Source organism: Heterocephalus glaber, unplaced genomic scaffold (genome assembly GCF_053883595.1).
Source record: "Heterocephalus glaber isolate CG9 unplaced genomic scaffold, H.glaber_assembly_v1.0 deba00001472, whole genome shotgun sequence".
Taxonomy (NCBI): Eukaryota; Metazoa; Chordata; class Mammalia; order Rodentia; family Bathyergidae; genus Heterocephalus; species Heterocephalus glaber.
Genome location: NW_028258315.1, coordinates 79,856,228 through 79,874,000, shown reverse-complemented (window position 1 = coordinate 79,874,000; position 17,773 = coordinate 79,856,228). Strand labels below are relative to the sequence as shown.

Below are 17,773 nucleotides of genomic sequence, written 5' to 3'. Positions count from 1 at the left end.
GGGGGAATTTTTTCTATCCGCAGATTGATTAATCTCTGCATTATTTCTACAATCAAATGTGAGCCTGTAAAGGTGCCTTTTCCATTTTCTGTACTTGTATTAAAGTACTGCCAGAAAGGAAATAATAACCCAGAAAACCACACTGTGAAGGTCTGAGGGTGCCAAGATATTCCACTAATGGATTGAAATAATAAAGGAAAAGCAGCCCTTCTGTTAATTTCCAAGCTATTCACCATTTTGGAGAAGTGCACTAAAATGTGAAAAGGAAGAATGTATTTGTTCCTTTACAAGAAAGGCAACACAATTCCCAATTCTCTTCTGCAGCTGCTTTTGCTTTAAATAAAAATGTGGTTTTGCTTATAATTATTTACTTATCTTTGCCCTGTGCATTGAAAACTTTAATTATGCATATGGTAATATAATAAAGTAGTCAAAGGAAGGAGACAAGCAAATATAAGTAAAACATTTCTTGGATTTAAGAGGGCATGACCTTGTCCCAGTTACTCACTTCTAAAGGTGAAAATAAAGACATCAAACTATTTTGGTCTAGGCTATATAGAGAGTATTAATACGATTATAAGGTCAAACATGTATTCTGTTCAAGTGTTGAAATACATAAGAAAAGTTAAAATGTGAAGAACTTGAAATATGAAAGACAGGCTCCTAGGTAAACCATAGCCATATCTAGAACAAAACTAAAATGCATATAGCTAGCTTTATTTTATTTTTAAAAAATTAGAAAGTCAGTGGTGACGGTCAATAATTATGGTGATTAAACTAATTTGTGTAGTATGTTCTGCTTTTGTAATCTCAAGGGTTAATCACTCTTTTGGAAAGTATTTTCCTTCTGTCCCCTGTCATTAGTCTTTCAAAAGTCATTCTTTTCCTACATTAGTTTCTCTTCCTTTCCTTTCTACTTCCCATCCTGGGACTTTCTCATTCTGAACTAACTTTGAGGTCGAAGGAAAGAAGGCAGTGATGGCCAGTAGGCTGGAATTTTGTACCCATTAAAAACTGACATTATAAGGTCCAAAATAAGTAGGAGAAAACGTGTGATTCTCCTACACAGCCATGGAGGCTTGGTGTCTTGTTTGATGGACCAGAGTCCTCTCCCAAGAGGTTCAGGCTGATCCAAGAAGCAATGAGACCTCAACAAAACACTTTTACTATTTTAGATTTCACACTATGTCAACTGCAATATCATATTTGTTTTCACAACATTAGATTGTGATCACTGACCAATTGGATGACCACATAATGTAGAGGATAAAAGTATACTCCATAGACAATCTCCTGGATTTTTCTCCAGGCTTCACAAGTTTAAGACATGAACAAAAGCAAGAAATTTAACTTCTAGGAGCTTCATTTTACTATGAGTAAATCAGAAAAATAATCTTCCTGACAGCTGTGAGAACGATATTACACAAAATGGCCTAGCACAGAAAATGACTCTCCATGATAACTCTCATTATTGTATAACCCAAATCCTTGAAAACAGAATTGAATGCTTATATTTTTAGATATTTTACAATGTATTTATGATCATTAGCTTTTTTAACATTTATGCTATTCATAGATTTTCACTGTTGTAAATATTACTGTGATAAAACTTCACAGCTGGATTTCTGATTAGTTGCTTAAGTGAAAATCCTGGAATTGTTGAGTCAAATAAATATTTTAAAATAGTTCATATGTATTATTAAATTGCTCCCTTAGGTGGGAGAATGAATTTAAACTTTTAGTCATCTTTATCATCACTAAAAAAATTTTCTCTAATGTTCTCAAAATTTGCAAGTGAAAAATATATGTATGTATATAGTTTTCATTGTAGCACTTTTATAATCAGTAAGGTTCAACACTTTTATAAATTTACTTCCCATTTTCGTATTAACATGAAATGTTGTTCAATCACTTTAAGATAGCAATTTTTGACTGATTTCTAAGTTCAGTTGTATATCACGTTTTTCTTGTTACATTGATTACATAATTTCTCTGAACCTTTTATTTTGTACCTGATGCTTTTGATTTTGAAGAGTTACTAAGTTTTTTAAGTCAAAACTATCAGCATTTTCCTTTGTGTATCATATAATGATTAATACTTTGAAAGTCATTACTATATCCAGATACAAATGATTACCTGAATATTAATGCTTTTATTTTTATATTAAATATTTTAATTCATTTTACTTAAATAAGGTATACTGGAAACTTAATTTTTTAGTATGTTTTTCTTACTTTCCTTAAAATGGAATGCTTCAAAACCTGTATAAGTTGCTTTATATGTTGATATCACCAACATTCTATCATTTTAATAAATGTATCTTCATAAGTTGTTTTCATTTCTAATTGGGAAAATTCTTTTTTTTTGTTTCTTTAAACAATATCATCAGATATTCATTCTTTCAGTAAAATTTTGTTTAAATTATAACCTATCCAAAGACAGAGAAAGTTAGATGGAAAAATAAAGAAAAAATTAATATGTAAATGTAAATTCTACCAATTTTTATATTCAGGTTGGATTTATATATTTGAAATATTAATTCTGGTTGAGATTATAATGCAGGAAAGAAAATATTACATTAATGCTTTGTTATCTATAATGTGACATAAATCTAGTATTCTTAATGCTTTGGAAATTTTGGCAACCTATATAATTTAAAAGCCCAGCATTAATTTTCACTTCGGAATGCTTGGGTTCACAGATGAAAAGAATGGTTTCAGGACCCAGACTCTTTTCCTCTTCTCTTTATTCATCCTTCCATCTGTGTCCTCATATTGGTTCTGTTCTTGGACATCCTCTTGCTTGGTAGGATTAGAAATTTACAGAAGTTCCAATCAGGATTTTTTTCAGATTCCAGCGCTTTAGGAAATCTCAATCTCCCCTCCTTTCCTCTCCCCTCCCCTCTCTCTCTGTTTCTCAAGCTTTCTTCCTTTGTCATTCCCCTTAAGGGACCTTTGATACATTCTTTCCTAATTGTTCTTTGCCTAGGAAATTAAGAAGTGAGATTGTCAGAGAGGGATGAGCACTGTGGCTGTCCTCTGGAGAGCCACAAATCACTAATATTTAAGACGTGCTCCCATTTTAAGACATCACTGAGAATGCATGTTCTAGTTGAGGTGCCACAGGCCCCAGAGCTAAGTAGATCTAACTGCACTCCATGCCTAAACCAATCACCCCAAGCCATTTAGATTGGCCAGGTCTGGATGGCATCCTATCCTGCAGGTGAGAACAGATGGAAACAGCTCCACATAAACCAAACAGGTGGTGGAAAAAACTGTGCAACAAAGGGAAATTCATAGTATTCTGATCAAGAGAACAATAAATGAACATGGAGTGAGGGTCAAAAAAAAAATCCATCACATCTATGTTTGGAGAAAGGCTTACCTATACAAAGGAGACATTGTGAAAGCAGAACTAAATAAGAGAATGACTTAATATAGGTTATTGTGACAGGTGACATCCATAGATCAGATGACGAAAAGAGGAGTACAACCAGAGACAAAGGAAGCAGAACTTTTGCAATGGAATAAATACCACTTGATTAGAGAAGATAAAGGAAAAGTAGAAAACAAGACATCTTAGCTAAGCAGGTAAGTTTATTAAAAAAACAAGTCACCCTAGGTGAACGAAAGGCTCAGAGAAATAATAATTTGTTTTATTGGCATTTGATTATCCTTAGGTTCTGCAGGAAGAGATGACTGTGAGAAAGCTGGAAATTCAGGTCTGGCAATTAAGAGAGACATCAAGGTTAAAGTTATAATAGAGGGACACTGACGTCACTTGAAAACTTGAAAGATAATTAGATGCACAGAGGTCTGATTATACAGCATACAATATCCAAAGACAGAACTTTGGGGAGCACATTAACTGGAGAGAGGCTAAAAACACTAAGGAAAGATGAGAAGAGTTTCAAAAATAGTATGAGAGAAGGCAGAGGAGGGAAGGAATTAAAAATAGAAGGTGTTGCCTTACTGAAAACAATGTTAACACCACAGAAGGTTGAGCTAAAACATGATATTAAATGGAGTAGTTCTTGCTTCAATCGCTACACATAGGAATATTTTGACTCATTATTTACATTAAAGTGACTAAGCTATAAATCAAGAATGAAACAATTGAGCCAAGAAAGGTAGTTTTCTCCCAATAAGCTTGAAGGTATAAGGAAGGTTACAGTAAAGGAACAAGGCACTGAAGAGCATTTGTTTTGGAGCTGACATTGGAGTTGACCTGGATTTAAGTCCCATATTTACATGATCCCGAGCAGTTTATCCAGATTCTATAAGACTCAGCATGCTCATTGATAAATTGGGTTAATAATAATAGTATTTGGCATTCAGGATCCCATTTTATTTTAATGAACAAATTCAGTAATTAATGTAAAATGTGAAGTCGAGTGCCAGTACATGGGCATGCTCAATGTGCTGTGGCTTCTGTTACTTTTTAACTGGGAGGAAGAATTCTGAGGAAATTACAATATTGAAAAATGCTAATGGTGGAGAATAATTGACATAGCGAGGTGCAAATGGAAGCAAAGATTGTACTGAGTGCCCAAAAGCAAAAAGCAAGCTTTAAGTAGGAAGAAATGAAATTATTTATCAATATGAGGCAAGACTGAGAAAATGGATGAAGATGCAGGGGAAATTTGATGTGGGAAGGAAACCAGGAAAAGTGCTAACATCAGAAAATGTTGATTGATCAATAAAGAATCAGACAAGTTTGTCTCCAGCATGAAGGTGAGGTCAGTGGCTTGAAGTAAATGGAAAATTATGGAACAAGAGATGTGGAAAGGACACTAGGAGATAAATAATAAGTTGAGTATAAATGTTTCTGATTGAGAGAGGAGCCAAGATGAATTAGCACTGAGTGAGTTGGTGGTTGAAGAAACTGACCCACTGCCTGACATTTTCAGCAATATTTTGGAGGTAGAGAGAACAGAAATAGATATTAAATATCAGGAATTGTCCAAGTAACACAAGACTAGAAGAAAATATCCCAGGGACATCTCAAACTTTGAGAGAAAGGGATCATAGTGTGCTAGACTGAGCCCTGTTGAAGTAGTTAAGTATTGTATGAAAGAAAGACATACTGTGAAAAAAATACAATTAGGAAGTCAGAGGTCATGACGGTAATAAAGGTAAATTTCAGTGGAAATGAGACAAATGGATATTTGATAGCTTTCAACAGAGAAAAAATATTCAAAGGTTAAATTTTTGTGTATGCACCTTTGAAAAAGAAAATACTTTCCTTTTTAAAAGCATGAATAATGTCCTTATAAATGACCAAAGAGGTTACCTAAAATGCCTGCAGTGCAGACTTTTAAAAACTGTTCCATTTCATAAAATATGCCAAAAATTAGCATAAAGCAGAAGCTAAATTTATAACTATCATGCAGCTGCTCAATATAATCAGCATGGGAGACAATGGATGGTATTTTTAAAGGGATATGGAGAGAAAACATCCAAAGCTATTGTTTTGCCAAGTCTTCACTAGTATACATACAGACCTTTACAAAGATTTGTGAAATATTATCTAGTACATTTGAAGTATTAATTCAAAAATTTCTGTTGAATGAGTAACTATGTCTTAAACTATCACCACAAATAAATATGCAATATAAGTTTAAAAATTAGTTAAATGTGTAATATATTAAATATTAAATAACATACAATACTAAAATAGCTTCTCTGTGGTTATAAAATTGGGGGCAAAATTAATACAAATAACTTGGGAAAAAGAAAAGAATAAGGAGAGACCGGGGAAAGGTGGCCACTGGTCACTAGAAACAATGTTCTTCACATGTCATAGACAAGGAATGTCCCACTAAAATGGAAACAGAACATAGTTGTAGAATTTAAAGTTGGCCATCTCAAGATTATAGGATGAAAGCCACAGATCTTCTACTTAGAGAAATGTAATGAAGTGCTCCCTCTTGAAGCCCACACACTACAATTGGGTAGACACAGAGAAGACTGTCATGTTCTCTGCTCAAGGGTGACACATAAATTCATGAAAAATATAATTATGCACAAATGCAGATATTTGCATACAATGTCACGAGTCTACAGATCTCCCGATAGTCTGTAGGTTCTAGTTCATGAATTCATAAACACTGACTCACAACCTTCTGCTGTGAAAAACTATGCTCTCAGGCAGTAATCTGATGATCTCCTATGAAAATATTGACAAAACCGTCTTATTCTTAAGGATGAGAGCAGGTCTGGGACCAATAAAAACCACAGAAAGTACAAAGCTGATACTGCAGATGACTATTTAATTCTGACATGAAAGAGCTGACTATCAATTTATTTCAATTTCTTATTTTTTAAAGGATGGCATCTTGTTAATTTCATTTAAGTATATCTGTTGTAATGCCCCATCAGTTTTATCATAGAACACTTGATCATCTATTATTTTCAGAAGGTTTATAATCAGAACTCCCTTTGATCCAGCCAGGAAGGACCCCTGCCCCAGACATCATGGTTTGCATTTTGTAATACAACTGCCCAGAAGTTTCTAAAAAATAGATGTGTGGTTCATGCAGGATATGATGCTGTGTACATATTCAACACTTTTTCTTATCTGTTAAACAAGTGAGGTCCTAAGGAAAACCCTTCTGTACTTCTACCCTATGTCCTCAAGAACTACTGAAGATTATTTCTAAGCATTGTCAGAGTTGGTGGGTTACTCTGTAGCTGTTAGCAGAGATGAACACTGCTTTAGAGCTCAAGGAGAATTTGAGAGGGATTAGGGATTAGTATCACAGTAAAGGACAAGTTAACTGGTCCCACATCCTTCCTTTCAGCCTTCATGAATGTAGTATATTTTTGCATAAAGAATCATTTCTGTAATGTTCCCTGACCTTATTTTTATTGATGTTTCAATTGATAATCTAGAAGTACTCACAAATTAATGCAGATAATTCCAAACATGGTCACGGTTGTTTCTGTATGTGACAGTGAGGAAATATTTACTATATTAAATAATTCATCAGTCTTAAATTTATACACGTACAAATGGATTTGTATAGAAGTAACATGCACTAAAACATTTGCTGATTCTGTATCTTGGCAACTAGATGGATATTACATAATAAAATGGGGAATTTTCTTTTTATTAAAGTACTAGAATAAAATTAAATTTCTAAAAATTGATTTTAGGATGTTAGCATTCTTTAAAAATATTATTTTATTGTTCAATATTAATTTAATAATTTCAATGCTTTTTCTTCAGTTTATTTTTTCACTGGCATATATTTACGGTACATAATGATTACTTTCCTTGTAGGGAGTTGGTACATGTACATCTAACTATCTCAATTCTTCTTTTCTTCCCCTTCCCCTTCCCCCTCCCTCCATCGCTCTTAATCCTCTTCCCATTTGAAAAAGATCTTTCTTCCTACTTCCTCTTACCTATCTTTGATTTTCTTCTTTATTTATATTTTGGGTTTCTCATATAAGAGAAACCATGTAATATTTAAACTTAAGTGTGATTTATTTCACTTAACATTATAGTCTCCAGGAAAGTAACTTTTTGATCTTATATAAATTAACTTTTTAATCTTTAGTATTTCATTAATTTATATTGTACATGAAAATTTTTGTTTACTTTAAATATAATTATATTTTGTTTAGATTATAGCTATTTCTTGAACAAAAATTGATATCATTAAACATTTTACTGAAATTAAAACAAAAAAAAATAAATTATATGGAAAAACAATCATGAGTCATGTTACATGGTTTCATGTACACAAGTCCTGATTTTTACAACTGTTTCATAAATCATACTTTCTCTTATTATCCAATTTCACTTTTCATCACATTTGTGTTTTTAACCCTTTCACTTTTTTTGATAGTAATAATACTGATAGTACTTTTTCCCCCTTGTTCTTAGTATTTTTTTTACCACCACCTTATTATCAATCTTTCAATATCATTTTAAGAGTATCCCATGTAAATAATATATAATCCTTTGTTCATTTCTTTCTACAAGTCTTTGAATTTTAATGGTGGAGTGAGACTCATACTACTTACATTAATATAATCACACGTATACTTTGGTTTATTCCTTGCAAGTTACATTCTTTTATTATTCATTTTAAGTGCTGTTTTCTCTCTATTTCCCTTTCTCTTGTCACTGTGTTAATAAGTTACTGTTCATTTCATTCTTTCCTTTGCCAAATACGAAGATTTACTTTTGTATTTCTTTAATGGTCTACATTCTTTTAATAGCTACAGGTCTTATAGGGTCTGTTATTTTTTTAATAGATAATTATTTCTCTTCCCTATCCAATCTGTTTATCTCACTGTTATTCATCACTTCTCTTTCCCACTTCTGTTCCCATCACAACCGTAATAGAATGAGATCCCTAGAAAACTTCCTTCTTCCCTCAACCCAGCTTTTCTTCTGAAGCTGTTTAGCCTTTTCAGGTCTGAGTATTACTAAATGTTGAGTAGTGATATATACTTTCTTTCTTTTAGAGTCCTTCATTCACACTTAAAACCAAAATCTTGGGCAATATATGCTTTCCACATTCATATACATCATCATTCACCACCATTTTACCCTCCTCATCGTTCCCTAACTATAGTACCTGTTGTTTGTTGCTTATGGTCTCTAAATATTTGCTTCAGACAGGGAGAGGAATGATAATACTGACTTTTTATATCCTCACATTTTTTTCTTTATTAAAGGATATCTTGACTGAGTATAACAACATTACTTAGTAGTACTTTCTCTTTGATGTCCAGACATTCCACCATCCTCTATCTCCCAGTGTTACAGAGGAGAAACACAATGAGTCTGAGTCTTTTAGGTAGCTTGATTTAATTTTTCAGATTTTCATAAGGTTTCCCCCTTATCCATAGATCTGAGCAACTTTGCCAGTCTATACTAGTCTTTCTCATCAACTAAGACTATTCATTCTGTCCAATCAGCTATTTCTTAAGTTCAGGAATATTTTAGTCTATTATTGAACTTTTGTCTCTTTTTCCAGCTATGCTATTCCCTCAATCCGGAATGCCATTACTTGCATAAAATATGCACTGGGTATATTCTCCGAGTCTCATGTAAATATTTATATGCTATCCATCTCTTTGTTTTCCCTTCCAATTGTTCAACCATTCAGTGATTATTTTTCTCCTTCAACTCTTCTCCTAATTTATTAAACTCAGAAATCATGTTTTTTTAAATTTCAGTTTCAGATTTCTTCACTTAAGTTTTTTGGGTTTTGTTTTGTTTTTTACTTTTAATCAGCCTGTCATCTGCTAGCAGGTGTGGCTGTATCTATTCTACCTTTTCTCTTTCTTATTGCTAGTGTGCCTGTAGGACTACAGGCGATCACAGTCCTGAAGATGGTAGAAACCTATCAATTGCTGCCTGTCACTTATTGTACCCTCTCAAGAGAGAAAATGTGTAAAAGACCTCTGCCAAAGAATGCATCCCAGTCTTCCTGTATGCTTATATGCAGGAGAAACTTTGCTGCCTTCCTGCACTCTTGGTGGCCTTCAGGGAGATATGGCAAAAACATTTGGGGTTAATATCAATAGTCCCCATACCCAAGATCACATGTTTCCATGGCTCAAGGTCTTTCTAGAATCTATCCCTTTCTGGCCCTGCCCAAAGCTCCTGTTGCTGGTACACAAAGATATGCCTGTAACTGAGAAAACATCTCTCATCATCTCTGATACTTATAACCCCGACAGAGTTCATGATAGTAAACAGATAAGAGAAGAGAATGGAGCAGAAAGAGTGGGAGAGAGAACTGATGGGTCACTGGACTCCCTACATGCACGCATACTCACACATACAAGACATACGCACATGGACCCTGATCTTGAGCTGACTGCAATGCAGAGGCATTTAACTGTAATAGCCTTCTAGATTTAAAACCTCAAGAGTACAAAACTAGAATAAGGAAGAGGGAGCTCAAATACGGAATTTAGCTAAGACTGCTAAATTTCTTATTTTCAATAGTGGGAAATATTGTTTCATTCTTAAAGATTCCCTAAAATAGAAATTTTTAAAGCTAAAATAACAAAAAATGTTTACAGAACAATTTTGCTTCTGGGTATAGAGGAAAAATCATACATAAAATATTAAACTGAATCTGTTTTTTAATGAAGAATAATAACAAATAAACTCTATTATGTATTTAAAATAATCCAGGCAATGTACTAAGAAACAAACATGAATTATCCACCCAAATAGTCCTATACGGGAAAAATTACTCTTCATGTTTACATAATAAGGCTCAGAATAATGAGGGAAAATCTAAAGGATCACATAAGTAATACTTGATAAAACTGGAATACACAAATCTGTCATCAAAAGATTTTACCTTGGGACAGTATGTATTACTCACAACATGAGTTCATTCTAGGAATGAGTTCATGATTAAATCCCTAGGATATACATAACGAAATGTTTTAATAAGAAGAGGCTTCAAGAAATCATAGAATCTCCTGAAGTAGCATTTGATAAAATTCCATAATTGTACTAAAAATAATTAAAAATCAGGGGAGAGGAACAGAAGAATGCCTCCTTAATGAGACAAAGAACTTCTAACTCAATTCAAGAACTTGAAAGTGAAATAATTATGATCTTCCTAATAGGATGCTAATTATCATCAGTACTGTTCAGAACATTATAAAATTGATAATTAATGTATAAATTTTTTGAATGAAAAATGAAATACTCATTAATTTTGAATAGTATTAAGCAGTGGAATGACAACCACAACAATTAAGAGGAAAAAAATCTACTAGAACTAATAAGATATTTCAGTAAAGGGTCCATTTGTCAAATAAACACAGAGGATTTAATGATGTTTCTATATACAAAGAATGGGATTTATAATACAATGGAAGTCTATTTGCAGAAGCAGCACAAATAAAACTAGAAATAAATATACGTGGCTTACTTGGAGAAATGTAAGACAGATTAAAATAGAAATAACTTTTATGACCCTATGAGCCATTTCAGTATCCTAAAGATTTCAGTTTTCCCCAAATCATCTATATGTTCAGTAAAACTATCAAAATCACAACATTATCTTTCTAATGAATTTTGACAAGCTAATTCTAAAGTACTTTAGGGTAAGGAAACACACAGAGAGCACTTTGGGTAAAAAAGGTCTGTTACTGCCACTGACACACCTTGACCTTCTTAATCACAAGGGCTGCCTTCTGAATTTCTCCTTTTGACCTACTATCACCAGCACCTACACGGCCATGAGGTTAACAAAGTGGTCTTTTTAAAAATAGCAAAATAATGATTAAAAAACAGAGATCCTGGGGCAGCCAAACTGTCTGGGGTTCAATCTGACCTCTACTAGTCACCATCTGTTTGATTTTGAACAAGTTATTTAACCTCTCTGTGCATCAGGTTCTTCTTTGCTAAAATGAAGATTAGAGTTATAACAATAGCACTTATTTTTTATAAATTTTGGGGAAAAATTAAACAAATGTAAATATAAAGTGCTCAAAAGGGGACACATCACAAAGTACTCTATAAATATTAACGATGATCTTTAATAAAATAAATTCTGACACAAAGGAATCCATGATTTTTGTTCTTGAGTTTCATTAGAAAATTTCAAGAATTTTTAAAGATAATGAAACATTAACTAGTTAGAAAGTTCCAGCTTCAAGACTTTCAAATATAGTTGGGGATGTTGAATCCACTTTTGTTTTTATTTTAGTGGGAAGAAGGGATAGATGAGACAAACTCTCCAGTCAATCATTTAGCTGTACAACAATAAAGCAAATTTCCATCCCAAATAGACATGTTCTGGAAATTGTACTATAAATCTTTATCAAATAATGCACATAATCTGAGAAAACTGAGCTATCTTGCCTTCTCTTAAGATACAGTTACAAAATCACAAGGGAACAAAAAATAATCACTTTTTCTCTAAAATCTATTACTGACAATTTCCAAATGTCTTCAAATGTGGCAAAGAGAAATTCACCATATAACAAAGGCAACGGGAGGCCTCCTCCTCCCTCTCAGCCACTACCTGCCTCCTACAAGGGAAATCACTGGATTATTTTGTCTGTTTTTTACTTGATTTACATGGAATCAGGCTACATTAATTTTCTGTAGCCAGCACTGTTCACTCAATATCTTTTGTAAGATTTATTCCTACTTGACATATAATTGTAAATTTCTCATTCTTGCTATTTTATAGCATCAAATAAGCATTCTATAGGAATCCTCATAAATATTTGATTACTAAATAATCTGGGCTTGGTAATGGAGCAGTGACCATGTTAACTACATTGTGTGAATGACATCATTTCATCCTCGCAATGATCTGCCAAGTTATGGTGATGCCACTCTAACATGTTATGGTGGTGGTGAAGATGTTGATGCCCATCTTAGTGGTTAGAAGATTAAGGTTTAGAAAAACTGAAGTAGCCTATAGTAATCTAATTATAAGTAGCAATTTAAATTTAGTATGATTTAAATTTAGATAGATTATTCTTAGAGGAGTCTCTAAGCTATACTCTGCCTGTAATAAACATTATTATACCCTAAGATTATTAGTGATAAACTCAGCAGTGTAGACTGGGTCTAGAGGCATATCCAGAGTGGCTTGGTTGGTAAACAGAAGCCTCCTTAAATCAAGATTTTGGCTCATTATATAAACAACTATATTATCACATCACCTATAATAAAGTTCCAATAGATAATTACATATTTGTTTTTATTATGTGACTTTTTATTCAGATTTTGCCTGAGAAATTAAGTTTAAGAAATAAAAATGCATGAAGTATTTTATATTATTCTTCACATCTATGTCTGTATTTATCATAAGGCTGAAAGCAAATTCATAAAAACAGCGAGGGTGCCAGAAAATAGGAAATCATATCATGTTTAAATCTTTAAGCCATTCTCAAGGTTCCAGGTCTTTTTGCTTGGGTCATTAACACTTCAGTGTGAGTGGAGAAAGGGAGAGCAGATGGAAGTGAAACCCAAATGACTTATTTTTTTTAACCTATTTTAAGTACTTGTAAAAAAATGAAGGAGAAAAGTACAAAAATTACAGCCTAAAATGAGGTTTGAAGATTATTTGAGGGTTTCTTTATTATCACTCAACCACCCTTACTAATTTGCAAGTATAATTGAGAATAGGGCATAAAAGTCAATTTGAAAACCGGTTTTCAGGAGCATTAAACCTTACAAGTTGAATGGATTCTATAAGGATAGCTTTCCTACTTCCAAAAAGGATAGGAAAAAAATCATCTTCCAGGATGACAATTACTGTAAAGTAAGAAATGCAATTTCCTAAGTTAAATTGCAAGCAGCAAAAGTAAAACTGTGCAAAAGTCTTGTTTCCTCCTATCGGTTCCACAGGCCCATGATAACTAATGGATCTCAGAGTGCGAGAAGTAAAACTGCAGGTACTAAGTCACAGATAGGAGCAAAAAGTTCTGGCATTAATTATAATTGTACAGAGTGATGATGTACCTCATTGTTCAAAAAGCTAGAGGGAAAGATTTTCAAAGTTTTCTCCCTAAAGAAATGATAAATACTTTAGCTGTGTTTATCTAATTTGAACACTGAACATCGGACAATAAATATATGTATCAAAGCATTACATGATGCCTATCTCATTAATGTGCTCATTTTTATGTTTTCATAAAGAAACCTCAAGAAACATTCACTTCTCCAAAACTTGATGGAATTACCTATCACACTGAAAAATGCATTTAGCCACATCTTTGTATATAATTTCAGGAATCCCAAGATTTTCCTAAAGCCTAACACAAATGTATCACACTAAGAACCGAGGTCCATCTAGCACTGTGAGATCCTCTTCACACTGCAATCTGCACAGAGCAGGGGGCCGTCTGTTCTCACTTTGCACAGCCAGGGACCGACTGCACAGTGCTTGGAAGAGGTGAGCAGCCTGATGTGCATTTAAACCGAGGCACAGGGAATGCAGCCATATCTCAGTGATGGCGCAGAGATGTTATTTATTGCCTTTGCTCCTGTGTTTTCTAAACTTGTACAGAAAAGAACATTGCTATTTCTTAAGTCATTTCTCTTCAACTTGTCTGTTTCAGCATTTGAGGTATAAAGTAAAAACCTAATAATAAGAACAAGAAAATATCATCTTGAAAAAACTTGTGAAATAAGTAACCTGCATTCAATAATTTGTATGTGATAAGCACTCTACTAAACACACATTTTTCCTTATTTTAAAATAAGTAACATTTACTGAATGAGTAGTGTGCAGTAAGCACTCTGCTAAACATACTGTTTAAAAAATATTTTGTGTTTGTTTTGCATTATCTGAGTTTTTACACATGCCTTTAAACTGGGATTTTTGTTGGCGTTTTTTTGGTCTGACAATTTCTGCTTTTAATCAGAGTATTTAATACACTTACAGGCAGTATGACTATTGATTCATGTAGACTTTTAAAGTTTTTTATTTTATATTTCTTGCTTTCTATTCCTTTTACCTCTCTTTTTTAACCCTTTAATTTCATATCTCTGTTTGATTTATATATTTCTCTTAAGTCCTTTTTCCTACTTTTCATATAGCTATTTCTTAACATTTATTCTTTCTTAAAAATTACTTTTAAATTCACAATTCATATTCTTGATTATAAATGAGCCTAAAACATACTATTAACTGAGTCAAATTTCTAGATCCCAAATGTTTCCATACTCTTACATATACATCAAACCTCTGCATCACCACGTTATCACTTTTACCTACCTCAACTTTACCTAGTTTGAAATTTTAAAAATAGACATAAGAAAAAAACAATTACATTTAATATTTGGTCATTTTCTATATATTTTCTATATATTTTCTATATATTTGGTCTTTAGTATTTCTCATATGCCAAGTCCTCCTTTGATCATATCCTCGCTTATATATGTCCTTCAAAAACTTGGTGGGGTTTTTTTTTGTTGTTTTTTTGGTACTGGGGATCGAACTCGGGACCTTGCGCTTGCGAGACAGGTGGCAGAACCACTGAGCTAAATTCCCAGCCCCAAAAACTTGTTTTTTGAGGATCTGTGGATGGTAAACTAACTAGATGTTATTTTTGGAAAAATAGTCTTTCTTTATTCTTTTTTCCTGTTCCTTGAGTAATGGTTTGGTTTGATAAAACATTGTTGGACTGACTGTTATTCTTACTCATCCATTTAAATGTTATTTCATTATCTGTGGCCTCCAAGACTCTATCATCAATCCATACAAGTATTATTATTTCAGAGACCACCTGTTGGTGCAGACTAGTAGTTCCAAAATTGTTCTCTTTATACCCGAGCCTCTTCAATTTCATTATAAGGTTCTCAAGTACAGCTTTAATTTATGATGACAATTCCATTTTGATATGACTATACCTATTCTTTCTCCAACTATACAAAAAGTCCACTAATATCCTTGCAAATATCTTTTCTCTACCATTTCCTCTGATATTATTCACCAAACTCTTGTACAAGAGTATATATTATGTAGAACACTGTCCACAAGAAGTGTGACACAAGCTGCACATGCAATTTAAGATTTTCTTCTGTAGCCACATGAAAAAGTAAAATGAAAGATGTTTTAATTTAATATATGTTTACTTAACCCATTGTATCTATGATAATATCATTTTAACATGTAATCAGTATAAACATTATAGATGATTCTTTTTAAATCTAGTCTGTATTTTCCACTTACTGCACATCTCCATTCAGACCACCTGCATTTCATATGCTCCCTAGTCAGACTACAGGTTAATAGCTATCATACTGGATAGCATATGTTATAAAGCATAAAAATGATCCTCTGTATTATTTAACTGCATTCTAGTATGTTTTTCTCTTTGTCTATCATTATGGCAAGTTCTCTTATTCTCTTTTAAACTTTTATTCTAATATTTATCCATCTATTCTGCTTTTTATTTCTATGATTCTATGTTTACTTCCAAAATTATTAATCATTGCTTTCTTCAGGATTGTCTTAGGAACTATTCTTGTCAACTATTCTTGCCTTTTCTTTCATACTTTCATTTTTAATTCTCAAGGAAAAGTAAGCCTGATGCATCCATTTAAACATTCTAAAAATGTTTATTTTAAATCTTTGTCAGACTTCCATAAAGTCAATTTTATCTGGCATGAAACCATGTACTGATTATTGGGTTTTTAAATTTGTTTGTTTGTATTGTCATTTTTAGAGGTACAAGTGTTCAAATGTTCTGGAATCTAAATTGGAAGGACCACTCAGGTAGGAGTTTATTTCCTCTTGTGTTGTTTTGATGCTTTCACTCTTAATTCTCCTTTTATAATAGTTGGGAGCTCATCTGCATCCCTGGGATCCTTAGTATTTCAGGCCTCACCTCTGAGATGCCATCACAGGTCACCTGGGGTCAAATGTTTCAGCTTCTTTTCAGGGGGTTCATTTCCCACTTTTTCTCTCACTCTGGTTCTCCTCATTACCCATGAGATCCTTTTCACTGCAATAAAAGCTCTCTGCAAGTGGGGATTCATGTTTGTACAAAGGCATATGTTATGGCTTGTGTCTAAATGTCCCCTGGGGGCCCCCAAAGCCTCATGTGGTCACAGGTGGAGCTTTTTCAGAGGTGGCTGGATCTACAGTGTGTGATGCTGGGATTAAGGGTGTGTGATTACTAAATTAGTCCACTGATTGATTTGACATAGTTCAGAGTGTGGATAATGGGAAGGCCCATTTTAGGTGTGAGTTCTACCTGCCATAAGGGCAGGTAGCATGGATATAATATAAAGGCTAGAAAGAGGGCTGCTATGGCCACTTGCTGCTTGCTTCCTCGCTACTTTGCTGCCTTCTTGGCTTCTGCCCACCGTGAACTGTCTTTCCTCTGCGATGCCCCTTTGCCATGCCACCCTGCCTTGGAGCCAGCCAGCTATGAACTGAAACCTGTACTAACTGTGAGCCAAATAAACCTTTCCTCCCTTAATTTCTGTGTTGAGTATTTTGTCTCAGCAACTAGAAAAGTAACTAAGACAGCATACCTGCCATCAGAATACTAAAGGCTCTGAGTATTTGTTGAATGAATTACTGAATAAATAGTCTTGTCAAAGTTTTGTTTTAGGTACTAAGTTTGCCTTTACTCTGTACTCTTTTGTACCTGTAACCCCACAGGGCCAAAACTCTGAACAATCACATTTCAAATTTAGATCCAGAAGTCAGAAGGCCTGTAGCATCAGCCCAAAATTTGGTTTACAATATCTGTTTCTTTTCTGGTATGTGGCTAGGTGACGTTATTATTCTGGAACACATGCCTTTTTGCTTTTAAAAACTCAAATACAAGTATACATAAACATTTCTATATGTATATAGCTGTATATATGTACATGTATATAGCCATATATATGCATACATGTCTCATTACTTTGTGTTTGTAACAGAAAGTTATAGAAGCTTTAACTTCTATCCCAAATTGACTTAAGAGCTGGCTATTCACTAAGTATTCCTATAGCAAATATATTAATGCCTTTATTGTGAATATCCGTAATGCTGGTCATTTATTATTTTTTAGTTCATCTTATGCTTTATGAGGAAAAGATTTCACTTAGATTCTATAGTATGAATAGCATTGAAGCCCTGAAAGTTAGGGCCACTGAGGAAAATCCATCAATTAGGATAAATTATAGGAAGTTTTTATTTCTTAAATATTAATTTAATAAATTACTTTCATGATTTCTAACCAGTTAATGATTATAGAAACTATAACAACATTTGTACACAGTAATATGAATGAAACAAAGACTTTATATTCACATATT

At 33.3% G+C, this 17,773-nt stretch overlaps 1 protein-coding gene and 1 non-coding gene across 2 annotated transcripts in view; one reads left to right on the top strand and one right to left on the bottom strand.

Annotated features, from left to right (window-relative positions):
- Window positions 1-17,773, bottom strand: part of Znf385d (zinc finger protein 385D) — a 1,018,268-nt gene that overhangs the window by 963,084 nt on the left and 37,411 nt on the right. The window lies entirely within an intron of this gene.
- On the top strand, window positions 5,921-6,024 carry LOC147826429 (U6 spliceosomal RNA). Its single transcript, XR_015439674.1, has one exon. It is a non-coding gene; the product is annotated as a U6 spliceosomal RNA (small nuclear RNA).